This window comes from Oncorhynchus nerka, linkage group LG13 (assembly GCF_034236695.1).
Source record: "Oncorhynchus nerka isolate Pitt River linkage group LG13, Oner_Uvic_2.0, whole genome shotgun sequence".
NCBI classification, from domain to species: Eukaryota; Metazoa; Chordata; class Actinopteri; order Salmoniformes; family Salmonidae; genus Oncorhynchus; species Oncorhynchus nerka.
The window spans coordinates 26,254,908-26,270,574 of record NC_088408.1 but is presented as its reverse complement, the minus strand read 5'-3'; positions in this window follow the sequence as shown (position 1 = coordinate 26,270,574).

Below are 15,667 nucleotides of genomic sequence, written 5' to 3'. Positions count from 1 at the left end.
TTTCCTCTAACGACTCCTTGTTGCGGGCCGGGCGCCTGCTAGCTGAATTCGGTCACCAGTGTCAAGAAGCAGTACGGCTTGGCAGGGTCATGTTTTCGAGGACACACGGCTCTCAACCTTCGCCTCTCCCGAGTCCCTATGGGAGTTGCAGTGATGGGACAAGATTGTAACTACCAATTAGATATCACGAAATTGGGGAGAAAAGCTTAAATGTTTTGAGTCAATAAGTATTCAAACCTTTGTTATGGTAAGACTAAATAAGAGTTCAGGACTAAAAATGTGCTTAACCAGTCACATAAGCATTGCATGAGCAAAACATATTTTGCTTTATCTGGGATGCTAAACCAGACCAAATTAAACGTGCCAATCTATATAATAAATATGAATTGGGTGGGTTGAGATGATTAAATATAAAAGCACTAAACCTCTCTCTAAAAGCATAACTCATTCAAAAGTTTTATTTGAACCCTAAATGGTTCTCAAGTAGATTACTAAGAAAAGCTCATTGTTTAAAATGGCCTTTTTGCCTTTGTCACGTTCTGACCTTTCTTCCTTTGTTTTGTCTTTATTTAGTATGGTCAGGGCGTGAGTTGGTGTGGGCAGTCTATGTTAGTTTTTCTATATTTTCTATTTCTGTGTTTGGCCTGATATGGTTCTCAATCAGAGGCAGCTGTCTATCATTGTCCCTGATTGAGAACCATATTTAGGTAGCCTGTTTTTTTGTTGGGGTTTGTGGGTGGTTATGTTCAGTCTTTGTGTGTCTGCATCAGATAGAACTGTTTCGGTTGTCACTTTGTTGTTTTGTATTTTTGAAGTGTTCAGTTGTTTATTAAAAAAGATGAACACTAACCACGCTGGACTTTGGTCCTCTCCTTCTTCCATCCAAGACAACCGTTACAGCCATGTGTTTTTTTTTTCGATTAATTGAAAATTATACTTTTTTTAAAGTATCTCTCTTTTTCAAGCAAGCATTGCAGAGCTGGCTACAATTTCAATTTCATCCCCCTGAAAAGATAGAACAAATATTATGGCTGAACTCAAATGTGCAGGTTGATAAAATACCTGTATTTATGCGAAAGATGTTTGAAAATGGTATTTTGTTCTTAAATGATATTGTAAATTGGCATGGTAGAGTTATGTCCTTCATGGAGTTATCAGAATTGTACAGGAAGGTCTGCTCAATCCAAGAGTACAACCAATTGATTACAGCATTACCCCAAAAATGGAGGAGGCAGGTGGCAGTGGGAGGAGGTAGGGAACTGGTTTGTCTACCCAATATAAAGGATCAAAACTGGTGGAGGAATAAAAATAGCATGAATAGGAAAGTATACCAGTTTCATTTGAGGACCAGGATGTTGACAACTGTGCCATAAAGATTGCAAAATAGTTGGGAAGAGATTTTTGATGTACCGATTCCATGGTACAGAGTGTATGAGTTGATATATAAAAACAACACAAGATTCAAGACTTCATGCTTTTCAGCTAAAATTATTATATAATATTCTTCCACCAACCAAATGTTGAATATTTGGGGCATAAAATCATCGAAGCGCTGCAGATTTTGTTGTGAGGATACAGAATCAATAGACCATTTATTTTGGTATTGCCCTCAGGCAGCCTGTTTCTGGTCTCAGGTTCAGGAATGGTTGAAAATGCATAGCATTGATCTAAAATTGACCCTAGGAATAGTTCTGTTAGGAGATCTGGAGAGACTGGGTCAGTCAATTACTAATATACTAATACTTTTAGTAAAAGTATTTATCTTCAACTCGCAATCTGTGGATTCTATTCGATTAGATAGATTGAAATTGTGCGTTAAACATCACAGCATAGTTGAAAGATGTGTGTTGCGTAGAAACACGAAGTGGGTGGCCAGCAGAGATAGATGGGATGGGCTGAGGGAAGCTGAGGGTGGCCAGCAGAGATAGATGGGATGGGCTGAGGGAAGCTGAGGGTGGCCAGCAGAGATAGATGGGATGGGCTGAAGGAAGCTGAGGGTTGGGATGTGGAATTGGAGACAAGTGGGAGTGGAGTTGCTGTGTGAGAGATAGAATGATGGTCAAAGATAAAAGTTTTTTTTTTATGTCTAAATAAGACATAATAAAAAGTACATTTGAATGACACTAAGTGGCAGTGTTTTTACAACTAATGCCGGTTTGCCTGAGGCTGATGCCGTGCAGGTGTACACATGCATATACACACACTCTCATTCAAATAAACACATACAAGATCACACACATACATGTAATAGTGCCAGACATGCACACAAACATAAACAGTTGGCATTACTGTTATGATTTTAGTTGTCCTTGATGTCCTTTGTTTTAAATGTGTTATTTTGTTTTATTATTTTCTTGAGTTGTTGTTTGCTGTTTTCTTCTGTCTTTTCCTTTTTGTTCTCTTTAGTTCATTCTCTTGGTTGTTGGTGCATTGGGGTGTTCTTGGGGGTGGGGAATGGAATTCGTTGTATTTTTTATTTTTCTTCCTGTGGGAGGGGTCTCTAATGGTTGAGGGACAGCTATTGGGGAACTTTGGGGGGGGGATCTTGGAGAGTTCGGTTTCATGTTTTTTGGCCTGGTGGTAGATCTGTCAACGTGCCCTTGAGCAGGGCATTGACCCTGGATGCTTCTGTGTGTCGCTCTGAATGGGAGTCTGTTGGATGACTGGTATGATGTAGTTGTTGGATGACTGGTATGATGTAGTTGTTGGATGACTGGTATGATGTAGTTGTTGGATGACTGGTATGATGTAGTTGTTGGATGACTGGTATGATGTAGTTGTTGGATGACTGGTATGATGTAGTTGTTGGATGACTGGTATGATGTAGTTGTTGGATGACTGGTATGATGTAGTTGTTGGATGACTGGTATGATGTAGTTGTTGGATGACTGGTATGATGTAGTTGTTAGATGACTGGTATGATGTAGTTGTTAGATGACTGGTATGATGTAGTTGTTAGATGACTGGTATGATGTAGTTGTTAGATGACTGGTATGATGTAGTTGTTAGATGACTGGTATGATGTAGTTGTTAGATGACTGGTATGATGTAGTTGTTAGATGACTGGTATGATGTAGTTGTTGGATGACTGGTATGATGTAGTTGTTAGATGACTGGATGATGTAGTTGTTAGATGACTGGTATGATGTAGTTGTTGGATGACTGGTATGATGTAGTTGTTGGATGACTGGTGATGTAGTTGTTAGATGACTGGTATGATGTAGTTGTTGGATGACTGGTATGATGTAGTTGTTGGATGACTGGTATGATGTAGTTGTTAGATGACTGGTGTGATGTAGTTGTTGGATGACTGGTATGATGTAGTTGTTGGATGACTGGTATGATGTAGTTGTTGGATGACTGGTGTGATGTAGTTGTTGGATGACTGGTATGATGTAGTTGTTGGATGACTGGTATGATGTAGTTGTTGGATGACTGGTATGTTGTTGTTAGATGACTGGTATGATGTAGTTGTTAGATGACTGGTATGATGTAGTTGTTGGATGACTGGTATGATGTAGTTGTTGGATGACTGGTATGATGTAGTTGTTAGATGACTGGTATGATGTAGTTGTTGGATGACTGGTATGATGTAGTTGTTGGATGACTGGTATGATTGTTGTTAGATGACTGGTGTGATGTAGTTGTTGGATGACTGGTATGATGTAGTTGTTGGATGACTGGTATGATGTAGTTGTTGGATGACTGGTGTGATGAGTTGTTGGATGACTGGTATGATGTAGTTGTTGGATGACTGGTATGATGTAGTTGTTGGATGACTGGTATGATGTAGTTGTTAGATGACTGGTATGATGTAGTTGTTAGATGACTGGTATGATGTAGTTGTTAGATGACTGGTATGATGTAGTTGTTAGATGACTGGTATGATGTAGTTGTTAGATGACTGGTATGATGTAGTTGTTAGATGACTGGTATGATGTAGTTGTTAGATGACTGGTATGATGTAGTTGTTGGATGACTGGTATGATGTAGTTGTTAGATGACTGGTATGATTAGTTGTTAGATGACTGGTATGATGTAGTTGTTGGATGACTGGTATGATGTAGTTGTTGGATGACTGGTATGATGTAGTTGTTAGATGACTGGTATGATGTAGTTGTTGGATGACTGGTATGATGTAGTTGTTGGATGACTGGTATGATGTAGTTGTTAGATGACTGGTGTGATGTAGTTGTTGGATGACTGGTATGATGTAGTTGTTGGATGACTGGTATGATGTAGTTGTTGGATGACTGGTGTGATGTAGTTGTTGGATGACTGGTATGATGTAGTTGTTGGATGACTGGTATGATGTAGTTGTTGGATGACTGGTATGATGTAGTTGTTAGATGACTGGTATGATGTAGTTGTTGGATGACTGGTATGATGTAGTTGTTGGATGACTGGTATGATGTAGTTGTTAGATGACTGGTGTGATGTAGTTGTTGGATGACTGGTATGATGTAGTTGTTGGATGACTGGTATGATGTAGTTGTTGGATGACTGGTATGATGTAGTTGTTCACTTCACTGCAAGTATATTGTATGTTTCGAATATTCAATAAATACAAAAATAAAAAATGAAAGTAAAAATCCTAGAGGAAAACCTGGTTGTCTGCTTTCCAACAGACACTGGGAGACAAATTCAGTAATACATTATTTCAGCAGGACAATAAGCTAAAACACAAGGCCAAATATACACTGGCATTGCTTACCAAGACAACATTGAATATTCTTGAGTGGCTGAGTTACAGTTTTGACTTAAATCGGTTTTAAAAACCATGGCAACTTGACAGAGCTCGAAAAGATTTATGTACAAATATTGTACAATCCAGGTTTGCATAGTTCTTAAAGACTGATTCTAATATATAATGACTCAGGGGTGTGAATGTTTATGTAAATGAGATATTTCTGTACTTCTTTGCAAACATTTGCAAAAACTTTTTTTTCACTTTGTCATTACGGGATAAATGTTGATAAATGTTGAATTCAGGCTTAACATGAGAAAACTTGGAATAAGCCAAGGGGTATGAATACTTTCTGAAGGCACTGTAGCTGTTTTATTATGAAGAATCTGTCTCTTCATTCTCTCTCTCTCTCTCTCTCTCTCTCTCTCTCTCTCTCTCTCTCTCTCTCTCTCTCTCTCTCTCTCTCTCTCTCTCTCTCTCCTCTCTCTCCCTCTCTCCCTTTCTCTCTCTCTCTCTCTCTCTCTCTCTCTCTCTCTCTCTCTCTCCCCTTTCTCTCTCTCTCTCTCTCTCTCTCCCTCTCTCTCTCTCTCCATTTCTCTCTCTCTCTCTCTCTCTCTCTCTCTCTCTCTCTCTCTCTCTTTCTCTCTCTCTCTCTCTGTCTCTCTGTCTCTCTGTCTCTCTATCTCCTTTCTCTCTCTGGTTCCCTTTCTTTCTCAACTCAATTCAGTTTCAATTTAAGGGCTTTATTGACATGGGAAATGTATGTTTACATTGCCAAAGCAAGTTAAATAGATAATAAGCTAAGTGAAATAAACAGCACAAAAATGTACAGTAAACATTACACTCAAACAAGTTCCAAAAGAATAAAGACATTTCAAATATCATATGTGCAAATACTTAAAGTACAAAAGGGAAAATAAATATGGGTTGTCTTTCACTCTCACTCTCACTCATGCACGCACACATGCACATGCACACGTGCACATACACACACTAAAATCCCAAATGAACCAACACCTATGGTAATGAAGAGCTGTCTGCGAGGCTAAACTGCACACCTGGAATAATGACTGTGTTATGAATGAATGTGTGTCCCAGTGTGAAATCTATCTCCCCACATGGACTAATGCTTTCCTCCCAGTTGGATGGACTGTAAAGAGACAGCATGCTTACCTCAGCACTAACACACACAGGCAGGGAGAGAGAGGATGAGGCACACTGGGCTTTACATCCAAAGTGCTGCTATTCATGGAAGGGGGCAATACATTTCAAACAGCACCAAAGATTCTCTCTCTCTCTCTCTCTGTCTCTCTCTCTCTCTCTTCGTAGAGACACTCAGCTCCCATTCACCCCCTTTCTCTCTCAGTACCTGTGATCCTGACCCAATGAACAAGGTAAGCAAACCAGTGCTTGCATTTGAACACATGGGTTTGCACTGTAGCTAATCTTCAACCTTTGCAGATTATGTTATTTCAAAGGACCAAATGTTGCTGATGCTTACAGTGGTTGGTTTCTCATGTCTCATGTTTCATGTCCATAGCCTTCTGTACAGTCATAATCTGGTCTTCTGGCCGTGTGTGTCAGAAATAGACTGGGAGGACAGTGGAAAGGTTCTGCTGTACTATAGTCTGAGTGATCGTTTGGGAATAAAATTCTGATGATAGTTTGAAGGAGAGACAGAGATAGACACAAACTTCATATTTCTCGAGAGGAAATTCTTTTCACAGCCAAGAACAGATTCCAAATGAATAACATGTTTTGTTCTCCTTCTCTCTATTCAACACTTATATAGTATCACTTCCCCCATACCCCCCTCTGTGCAAGACAGTTATACCCATGACAACACACACACACACACACATACACACACAAACTCAGTGACACCCTCATACACAGATGAATTACACTTGGACAAACATTGACACAAACACACCAACTAAAGTAAATGAGATTGGCACAAACATACTCACAGCTCTTCTCCAGCGTGGCTCTTCAGGGGAAATGTATGCATGTGGTTGTGAAGATCTGGGTCAGTGCCTGGAGGCGGATTAAAAAGACATCCTTGCATTTAGATTCATCCTAATGGGAACCTCCTGATAACACTGGGACTGTAGCCAAGCTGCTTTACCGTTGTGTTTACAGCCACACAGTAGTACTTTCTTTGACACTTTAGGAAGATTACATATATATATTATTTGCATGTTTGTGTGTGTGTGTGTGTGTGAGGGGTTTGTTCTAATGGATTTTGAGTATTGCAGTGTCTTAGGAGGTTATTAGGTGAGTTGCTGAGTTGCTTGGTACCCTTGCCAGGTTCTCACCTACAAGATGATTGAACGGAGCAATGAATGCCAGCACAAATATGGGTAAACATCATCAATGTTTAATGGCCTCAGTGAGGCTCAAATGCCTGCTATAGAAAATGTTTTCCACCCTCTGAATTCTTCCCTTCCCTTTTCTCTCTCTCTTTTTCTCCCTGTCTGCTCCTCTATCTGTCTCTGTGTCCTTCTGTGTCTCTCTCTGTGTCTCTCTCTGTGTCGTTCTGTGTGTCGGTTGAGTGTGTCGTTCTGTGTGCCGTTCTGTGTCTCTCTTTCTCTCTATAAAAGGGCTGTCTGGCATTTAAAGCCCCAACACGTCCTTGATGTGATGAAGGCCTTTTTCCCTTTTCTCCACCTGGGAATCAAAACCCAATTATAAATGTAGGAGATGATTTTACTGTATGTTTGGTTAAATCCAGCAACAAGAGCCTTTTTCAGTATGCACGCTGCAGTTTGAGCTCACATTCAATGTGTCAGCTCGTAGTGTGTGTGGGTATGAAATATGACATTGTTATTATATCTCCGAGAGGATTTGTGTATCAATATTGGGGAAGACTTGGAGACATCAACCAATGATGCTGTATATCTGCTGATGCAATGTATGGTAATGTCTGTATTTACTGTAGATAAGGAAAATAAACTTCCATCTCACTCAATTCAATTTCAATTTATTAGCATGGGAAACATGTACATAACGTGTACATTGCCAAAGCAAGTGAAATAGATAATAAACAAAAGTGAAATAAACAATAAAACATTACACTCAGAAAAGTCCCAAAAGAATATAGACATTTAAAATACAGTGTTGTAACGATGTGCAAGTAGTTAAAGTACAAAAGGGAAAATAAATAAACATAAATATGGGTTGTCTCTCTCTCTCTTTCCCCTAAAAACTCCTTCCAGATAAGGAGAAAATGGCACTATAAACTGATTGCCACGTCCGTCGTACGAAGGAGACCAAGGTGTAGCGTGGTATACGTACATTCTAATTTATTAAAAGAATGAACACTGAACAAGCTAACAAAACGAACCGTGAAGCTAATATGAATAGTGCAGGCAGGCAACTAAACATAGAACAAGATCCCACAATCACCAAAGGTGTAACGGCATTCAGAGGTGGAAGAAGGAGAGGACCAAAGTGCAGCGTGGGTAATGTTCATCTTATTTAATAATAATCCAAACTGAACACTTCAAATTACAAAACAACAAAGTGAAAACCGAAACAGTTCTATCTGGTGCAGACACACAAAGACTGAAAACAACCACCCACAAACCCCAACAGAAAACAGGCTACCTAAATATGGTTCTCAATCAGGGACAACGATTGACAGCTGCCTCTGATTGAGAACCATATCAGGCCAAACACAGAAATAGAAAATCATAGAAAAACTAACATAGACAACCCACCCAACTCACGCCCTGACCATACTAAAACAAAAGACAAAACAAAGGAACTAGGGTCAGAACGTGACAAAAGGGAAATGGCTACCTAAATACGATCCCCAATCAGAGACAACGATAAACAGCTGCCTCTGATTGGGAACCATATCAGGCCACCATAAACATACAAATCACCTAGACCTACAGAACCCTAGACATACAAAAACCCTAGACAATACAAAACTCCTAGACAATATAAAAACTAGCGTACCCACCCTAGTCACACCCTGACCTAACCAAAATATAAAGAAAACAGAGATATCTCAGGTCAGGGCGTGACAGTAGCCCCCCCCCATCCCACACAAAAAAAAGTGTGGAATCCTGGCCGCAAACCTGAACCTATAGGGGAGGGTCTGGGTGGGCATCTACCCTCGGTGGCGGCTCTGGTTCTGGACGCCGCACCCGCTCTTTACGCTGATCCCTCCGCCTTTGTAGAACCGGACCGTGGATCATAGCCGGAGGCTCTGGACTGCAGATCATCGCCGGAGGCCCTGGACTGGGAACCGTCGCTGGAGACCCCGGACTGGGGACGTCGCTGGAGACCCCGGACTGGGGACCGTCGCTGGAGACCCAAGGATCTTCGCTGGAGGCCCAGGACTGGGGATCGTCGCTGGAGGCTCCGGACAGGAGATAGTCGCTGGAGGCCCAGGACTGGGGATCGTCGCTGGAGGCTCCGGACAGGAGATCGCCGCTGGAGGCTCCGGACTGGAGATCGCCGCTGGAGGCTCCAGAGTGGAGATCGTCGCTGGAGACTCCGGACTGGGGATCGCCGCTGGAGGCTCCGGACTGGAGATCGCTGTCTAGGTAGCCTTTTCCTCCACCTATGTTGTGGGATCTTGTTTTTGTACAGCTCTTGTAGCCTATGGAACGGTACGTTCGTTTTGGTTTCACTTTGTTATTTTGTTGCTGGTTCTCATTTAAATAAATATGATGACCACATATTACGCTGCGCCTTGGTCTCCTTCAAACAACGTACGTTACAGATGTGTCAGTCTGAAGCCACCCAGAGACGGCTTGTGACTACTATCTCCTTTATTGTTCCACAGACATGACTCATATTCAATAGCTGAAATTAATCCTCATCTTCAACTGTAGCCCAGATAAAACAGGAGCAATTACATTACCATAGTGACCTCACTTTACAACACCAAAAATGTAAAAGATGTAATTCCCAAGATAAATCTCATGCTTTATCAGTTATTTTATGACAACATTCACTTTTGAAATTCAAATCATTTAAACCGTGTCAAAAGTTAAGGAAATGAACAGTCAAGGTAAAGGTCTATGGTCTATGGTGAATCAGCTGGCTAACGAACAAATGCACTGTTGCTTTCGACAGTACATACAAAGAAAACAGTAACAATCACAATAAAAAATAACGATAAGGTAAACCAGAAATCAACATACAGTATTCATAACATTAGATGGTGTAGCCTGGAGTTCTTCTTTCATTGCAACTGTAGACATATTCTTCAGTCCATAATGAGTATTTCTTTATTTGTCTAAGCTCTGTAATGATATGGACAAGGTGCCAGGGGTCGCCAGAGCTACAGGTGGTTGGCAAGACCAGGAAATCAAGAAGGCCCATTCCAGTTTGACTGTAACATGTCTAACTTGTTCTCTACATTACATTAGGGCACAGCCAGGAGGGCAGGGCAGGTCAGGACAACTCAACCTGACTCACCATGTCATCATTAGAAACCCACCCCACCAACACAATACTCCAGGAGGGCCCAGAAATTTAAGCAGGAAACGCATCCACCACAAATAAAACTATACAAAGCCCCTGTTGTGTCTACTATAGATCACTGACTTTTAAGTGAAAATTCTCCAGCTGGAAAGTAAGGATATCTAGGCTAACTGGTTCTCTAGATGCTCTTTAGCTGTTAGGTTAGATGTCTGCAGTTATAAGTGGAGTATGGAGATACTCCTGAAGATTTAGCAGGTTTGTGACCGGGGTCACAAGTAGAGCAGGATTTCATCTATGTGACTGCCTGGAATACGCAGGAATGCACACAGACACACACACATGCACGCACGCAGACACACACACCCACACCCACACACACACACCACACACACACACACACACACACACACACACACACACACACACACACACACACACACACACACACACACACACACACACACACACACACACACACACACACACACACACACACACACACACACACACACACACACCATCCCTTCTGCCCAAGCACACACACACCCCACACTCCTCCCTCATCACACAACCATGCCTTTGGGATAAGAGTGACAACATCAAAGTCATGTCCTACACACACTAACATGGCCAGTTCTGTCCTGGGAGACAGGTTTGGACATGGAGAGCATGCCTTGCTCTGTGATTGCAGCTGGGTATTCCATTTGGGCCAGAAAGCGAATAGTGTTTTCTCCTCACCGCGTTATTTCTCTTTTAATTAAATCATATTTAAATGCCTCTCAGAAGCACACGGTCGTGAGGAGCTCTGAGTCGGAGAAAAAGATGGAGGTAGATAGATAGATAGATTGCAGGCCAGATTGTTGAAAGGCAAGTAATTATTTAATGACTGACGTTACCAAGGTGTTCTAGTTTAGAGCTTCTCTGAGTAAAGGTTTCTGTGAAGCAGGTTCAACATGGCATTCATGACTCCCTCACACAATCTGCTCCATGTGCTATTACAATGTTTTGATGGAGGAATGCCTTTGAACAGTCCTGGAATGGATTCCTCTGAAAAGCAATACAACCTGAACGCTGTGTGGCGTTTGATATGCAGATGTAGAATCTTTCCTGAATGCAGGAAGTGTAAAACGTGTAGTGTATTTGAGGTTTGGAAAGGCTTCTAAAGTTTGTCATTTCAACTTCAAGAAAAATGTATCAACCTTTACAAAAATGTCCATTCATTAATGTAGCAAACTGCCTCAAATGAGTGATCCTACATCTGTAAGAACCATCACTTGGCACTAACAGCTAATATCCTATAGTAGATATGTGGTTAGTGTGACCATAAAAACAACCTGACAAGCAATCAATTACATTAATAAGTCAAAGACTTGAGCCTTAGGGGAGAACATGACCTGACTGTCAGGTCAAAAGTGGTTTTGAGGAGAAGTTCTTCAGCAAGTCAAGATGAAACCTGCACTCTGTGTTGCATAACTACCCCTGTGATCACATTCTAAAGTATGGTAGAGTACAATCAGAAGCCTTGCAGTACTGGAACTACCATAGCTCTAGTCTAGAAAGAATATCATATTTACCCCCATAGTTCTAGTCTAGAAAGAATATCATATTTACCCCCATAGTTCTAGTCTAGAAAGAATATCATATTTACTACCATAGTTCTAGTCTAGAAATAATATCATATTTACTACTGTAGCTCTAGTCTAGAAAGAATATCATATTTACTACTGTAGTTCTAGTCTAGAAAGAATATCATATTTATTACTGTAGCTCTAGTCTAGAAAGAATATCATATTTACTACTGTAGTTCTAGTCTAGAAAGAATATCATATTTATTATTGTAGCTCTAGTCTAGAAAGAATATCATATTTATTACTGTAGCTCTAGTCTAGAAAGAATATCATATTTATTACTGTAGCTCTAGTCTAGAAAGAATATCATATTTACCCCCATAGTTCTAGTCTAGAAAGAATATCATATTTATTACTGTAGCTCTAGTCTAGAAATAATATCATATTTACTACTGTAGCTCTAGTCTAGAAAGAATATCATATTTACCCCCATAGTTCTAGTCTAGAAAGAATATCATATTTATTACTGTAGCTCTAGTCTAGAAAGAATATCATATTTATTACTGTAGCTCTAGTCTAGAAAGAATATCATATTTACTACCATAGCTCTAGTCTAGAAAGAATAACATATTTATTACTGTAGCTCTAGTCTAGAAAGAATATCATATTTATTACTGTAGCTCTAGTCTAGAAAGAATATCATATTTATTACTGTAGCTCTAGTCTAGAAAGAATATCATATTTACTACTGTAGCTCTAGTCTATAAAGAATATCATATTTATTACTGTAGCTCTAGTCTAGAAATAATATCATATTTATTACTGTAGCTCTAGTCTAGAAAGAATATCATATTTACTACCATAGTTCTAGTCTAGAAAGAATATCATATTTATTACTGTAGCTCTAGTCTAGAAAGAATATCATATTTACTACCATAGCTCTAGTCTAGAAAGAATAACATATTTATTACTGTAGCTGTAATCTAGAAAGAATATCATATTTATTACTGTAGCTCTAGTCTAGAAAGAATATCATATTTACTACTGTAGCTCTAGTCTAGAAAGAATAACACATTTACTACTGTAGCTCTAGTCTATAAAGAATATCATATTTATTACTGTAGCTCTAGTCTAGAAATAATATCATATTTACTACTGTAGCTCTAGTCTAGAAATAATAACACATTTACTACTGTAGCTCTAGTCTAGAAAGAATAACATATTTATTACTGTAGCTCTAGTCTAGAAAGAATAACATATTTACTACTGTAGCTGTTGTTCCCCAATAACACATTTTGAGGCCTGATTTACCTTAAACTGCCGTGGAAAATAAACGAGGACCAATGTGAATGGAAACAAACATCCTAATTGGCTGTATCAGTGTGTTTTGTACCCTCTAATAACGTCATACGGCTCTGAATGAGGCCTCTGTTTCTGGGGCGCTAATAGAGTTGCACATACAAGTTGGGGTGTGTGTGTTTGGGGGGGTATACAGAATTAAAATAACATGCACAATGCATAACATGCACATCTCTCACACACACACACACACACACACACACATTTGACAGAATAAGGGTATACAGTAATGATATCAAGTATTTTTCTCTCCTTTCTGGGATCAATCTAACATCTTACCCTGGCTCCATCTGTGTCTGGTGTCTGTCTATCTAACACCCAGTCTTTTCTCTAATTTGTAGATATGATCTGGCCTACCTGCTTGTTACACTAAGACCAGTACTGTTCCCAGTGTGTGTCCCCATAGCTGACTCTGTCCCTGCCCCCATGACATAATCACCAGCCATGTGTGGGACATCCTAAGGTTCTTCTGAGTGTTCTCACTTAGAACACTTCCAGATTATATTTAGAACACAAGCCTCCATTTCAATCCTGTCTCTCTGGCTATGTTCTATACCGGGTCCAGTCACACAGACAGACAGACACACACACCACACCATACACACAGGCAAACTGGCATGTGGTTTTTGTTATTCTACAGGCCAGTACAATAACCTCCCAGTTCCTCCTTGTTTATACCTGAACCTGGCCCTGGAGATTGGGTGTCACCAGATGCTGATGTCATCTTAGCGAGACATCTGGACATGGACTACCTGCTGCTGCTGTGTAACATAATTCATGAAAATATTGTTTTACTATTTCCTTCCATACATTGATGTCAACATGATTTTTATGGATTTTGCTTATTTCTATTCATTTGATTAAATCAACCTTTAACTCTTTACATTCTTACTGCTAAGTTTTAAGCTATAGTTCACATTGGGCCCTGTACTGTTTAGGCGCTAATCAGGGGTAGGGAAGTAGTGTATTTATGAATGTGTGGGTTGGACAGACGTTAGAAAGATAAACAGACCCTAACAGTAGCCAGCTGCTACATCTCACCTGTGTCAGTTTGCTGAACTCAACTGTAGATAATACACTAACATTCTGGAGTTCTGTGTTCTACTTCGACATGCTGTGTGGGTCACCTGCTGTATTTAACAGGTTTATCTTCCTACAGTATCTGTTTATGTTTGCACTATGATTTACTGTGGTGGATTCATGTCTGCAAATAGTTCTATCTTGCTTGGTCATGTGAGGATTTGAACTCCACACTCTGTTGGCATACTAGTTATTTTATTCCAGCCATTAGTCTATTTATGGATGTTAACATTTCATTCTTAAAACAAAAATATGTAGAACGATTTAAACAGGAGAGCTTTCCGGAGCCTGAGTAATCATCTTTTCAGCTTATGGCTTTCACTTCAACAGCAGCACTACAAAGATGTTAACTGCCCACCATTATTATCTGCTGGAGATGTCTTTTTCCAATGATGGCATATGTCTGGCGTTGGCTGACAACTAGTCGTACCACTCAACAGACCTTTGATGTGGCCGACAGTGTCTGAGAGGAAAATAAATACTAGAGGATTCTGCTGTCTCACTAAAACTCCTTTCCACTCTCTCTCACACACACACACACACACACACACACACACCTTTGCTCTTACAACACACACACGTTTATGCTCAAATACACACAGGTATACATACAGGTAGACACACACACACACATACTGTTAGAGGTAGAGAGTGAGCTGTCGTTTTTAAACATTGAATAACTGTCAGGCTGCTCGTCAGGCTTCCTTCTAAGGAAACACATTGGACCAGACTGTTGTCCGTGCTGTTAACAAAATCCCTTAAAAGAGAACCTTTGTGACTTACTCAGAACTATATGTTCTAGGCCTACCATTTGTCTACAACAAGCACTCAGCGATGTGTCACAGTTGTGTCACAGTTGTGTCACAGTTGTAGGCCTTTTCTTGCTACAGAAGAAAAAGGGTCAAATCGATCTGCTGACTGAAATGAATTATTTAGCTGGAATTTGGTTGCAATTGTTTCTCTGTGCAAACGCATGCTTAAAGGAATGGAATACAAGAAATTAGTGTGGCCTATGCATTCCTATGACAAATGCTAGCATGTACATAGGCTGTGAGTGACAAATAGCCTACATATTAAAAAGGGAGAAACACTTCGTTAAATGATGAAGGTGTCTGACCCATTCATTGATTATTATGATGAGAAAAATGCCTGGATCTTGTTCCTTCACATTCCAGTCATTGATAAAAGACAATTGAAGCATGGAGAAAATAAGAAAAAAAATGCATACACTTTCCATGAATTGGATAAATACATTTTATTTTTGATGCACTCAACATAGGCCACAAAGGTCAGGGTCAGGTGTCAAGAACTATGGGGTAACTGTCAGATCTTAATGATCCTAATGACACACATGCTCTGCTTTATGCATGTGACTTCACATGTGGAGCTGAACCCATCAGTGAACTTTGACCTCACACCAGAGGTCACTTCTAGAGGTCACTTGGATCTCACTCGAGACTGACCACAAGTGTGAAGGCAAACTTTTTCATAGACCTCTCACATTTGACCTTCAATGAAAGGCAGTGGC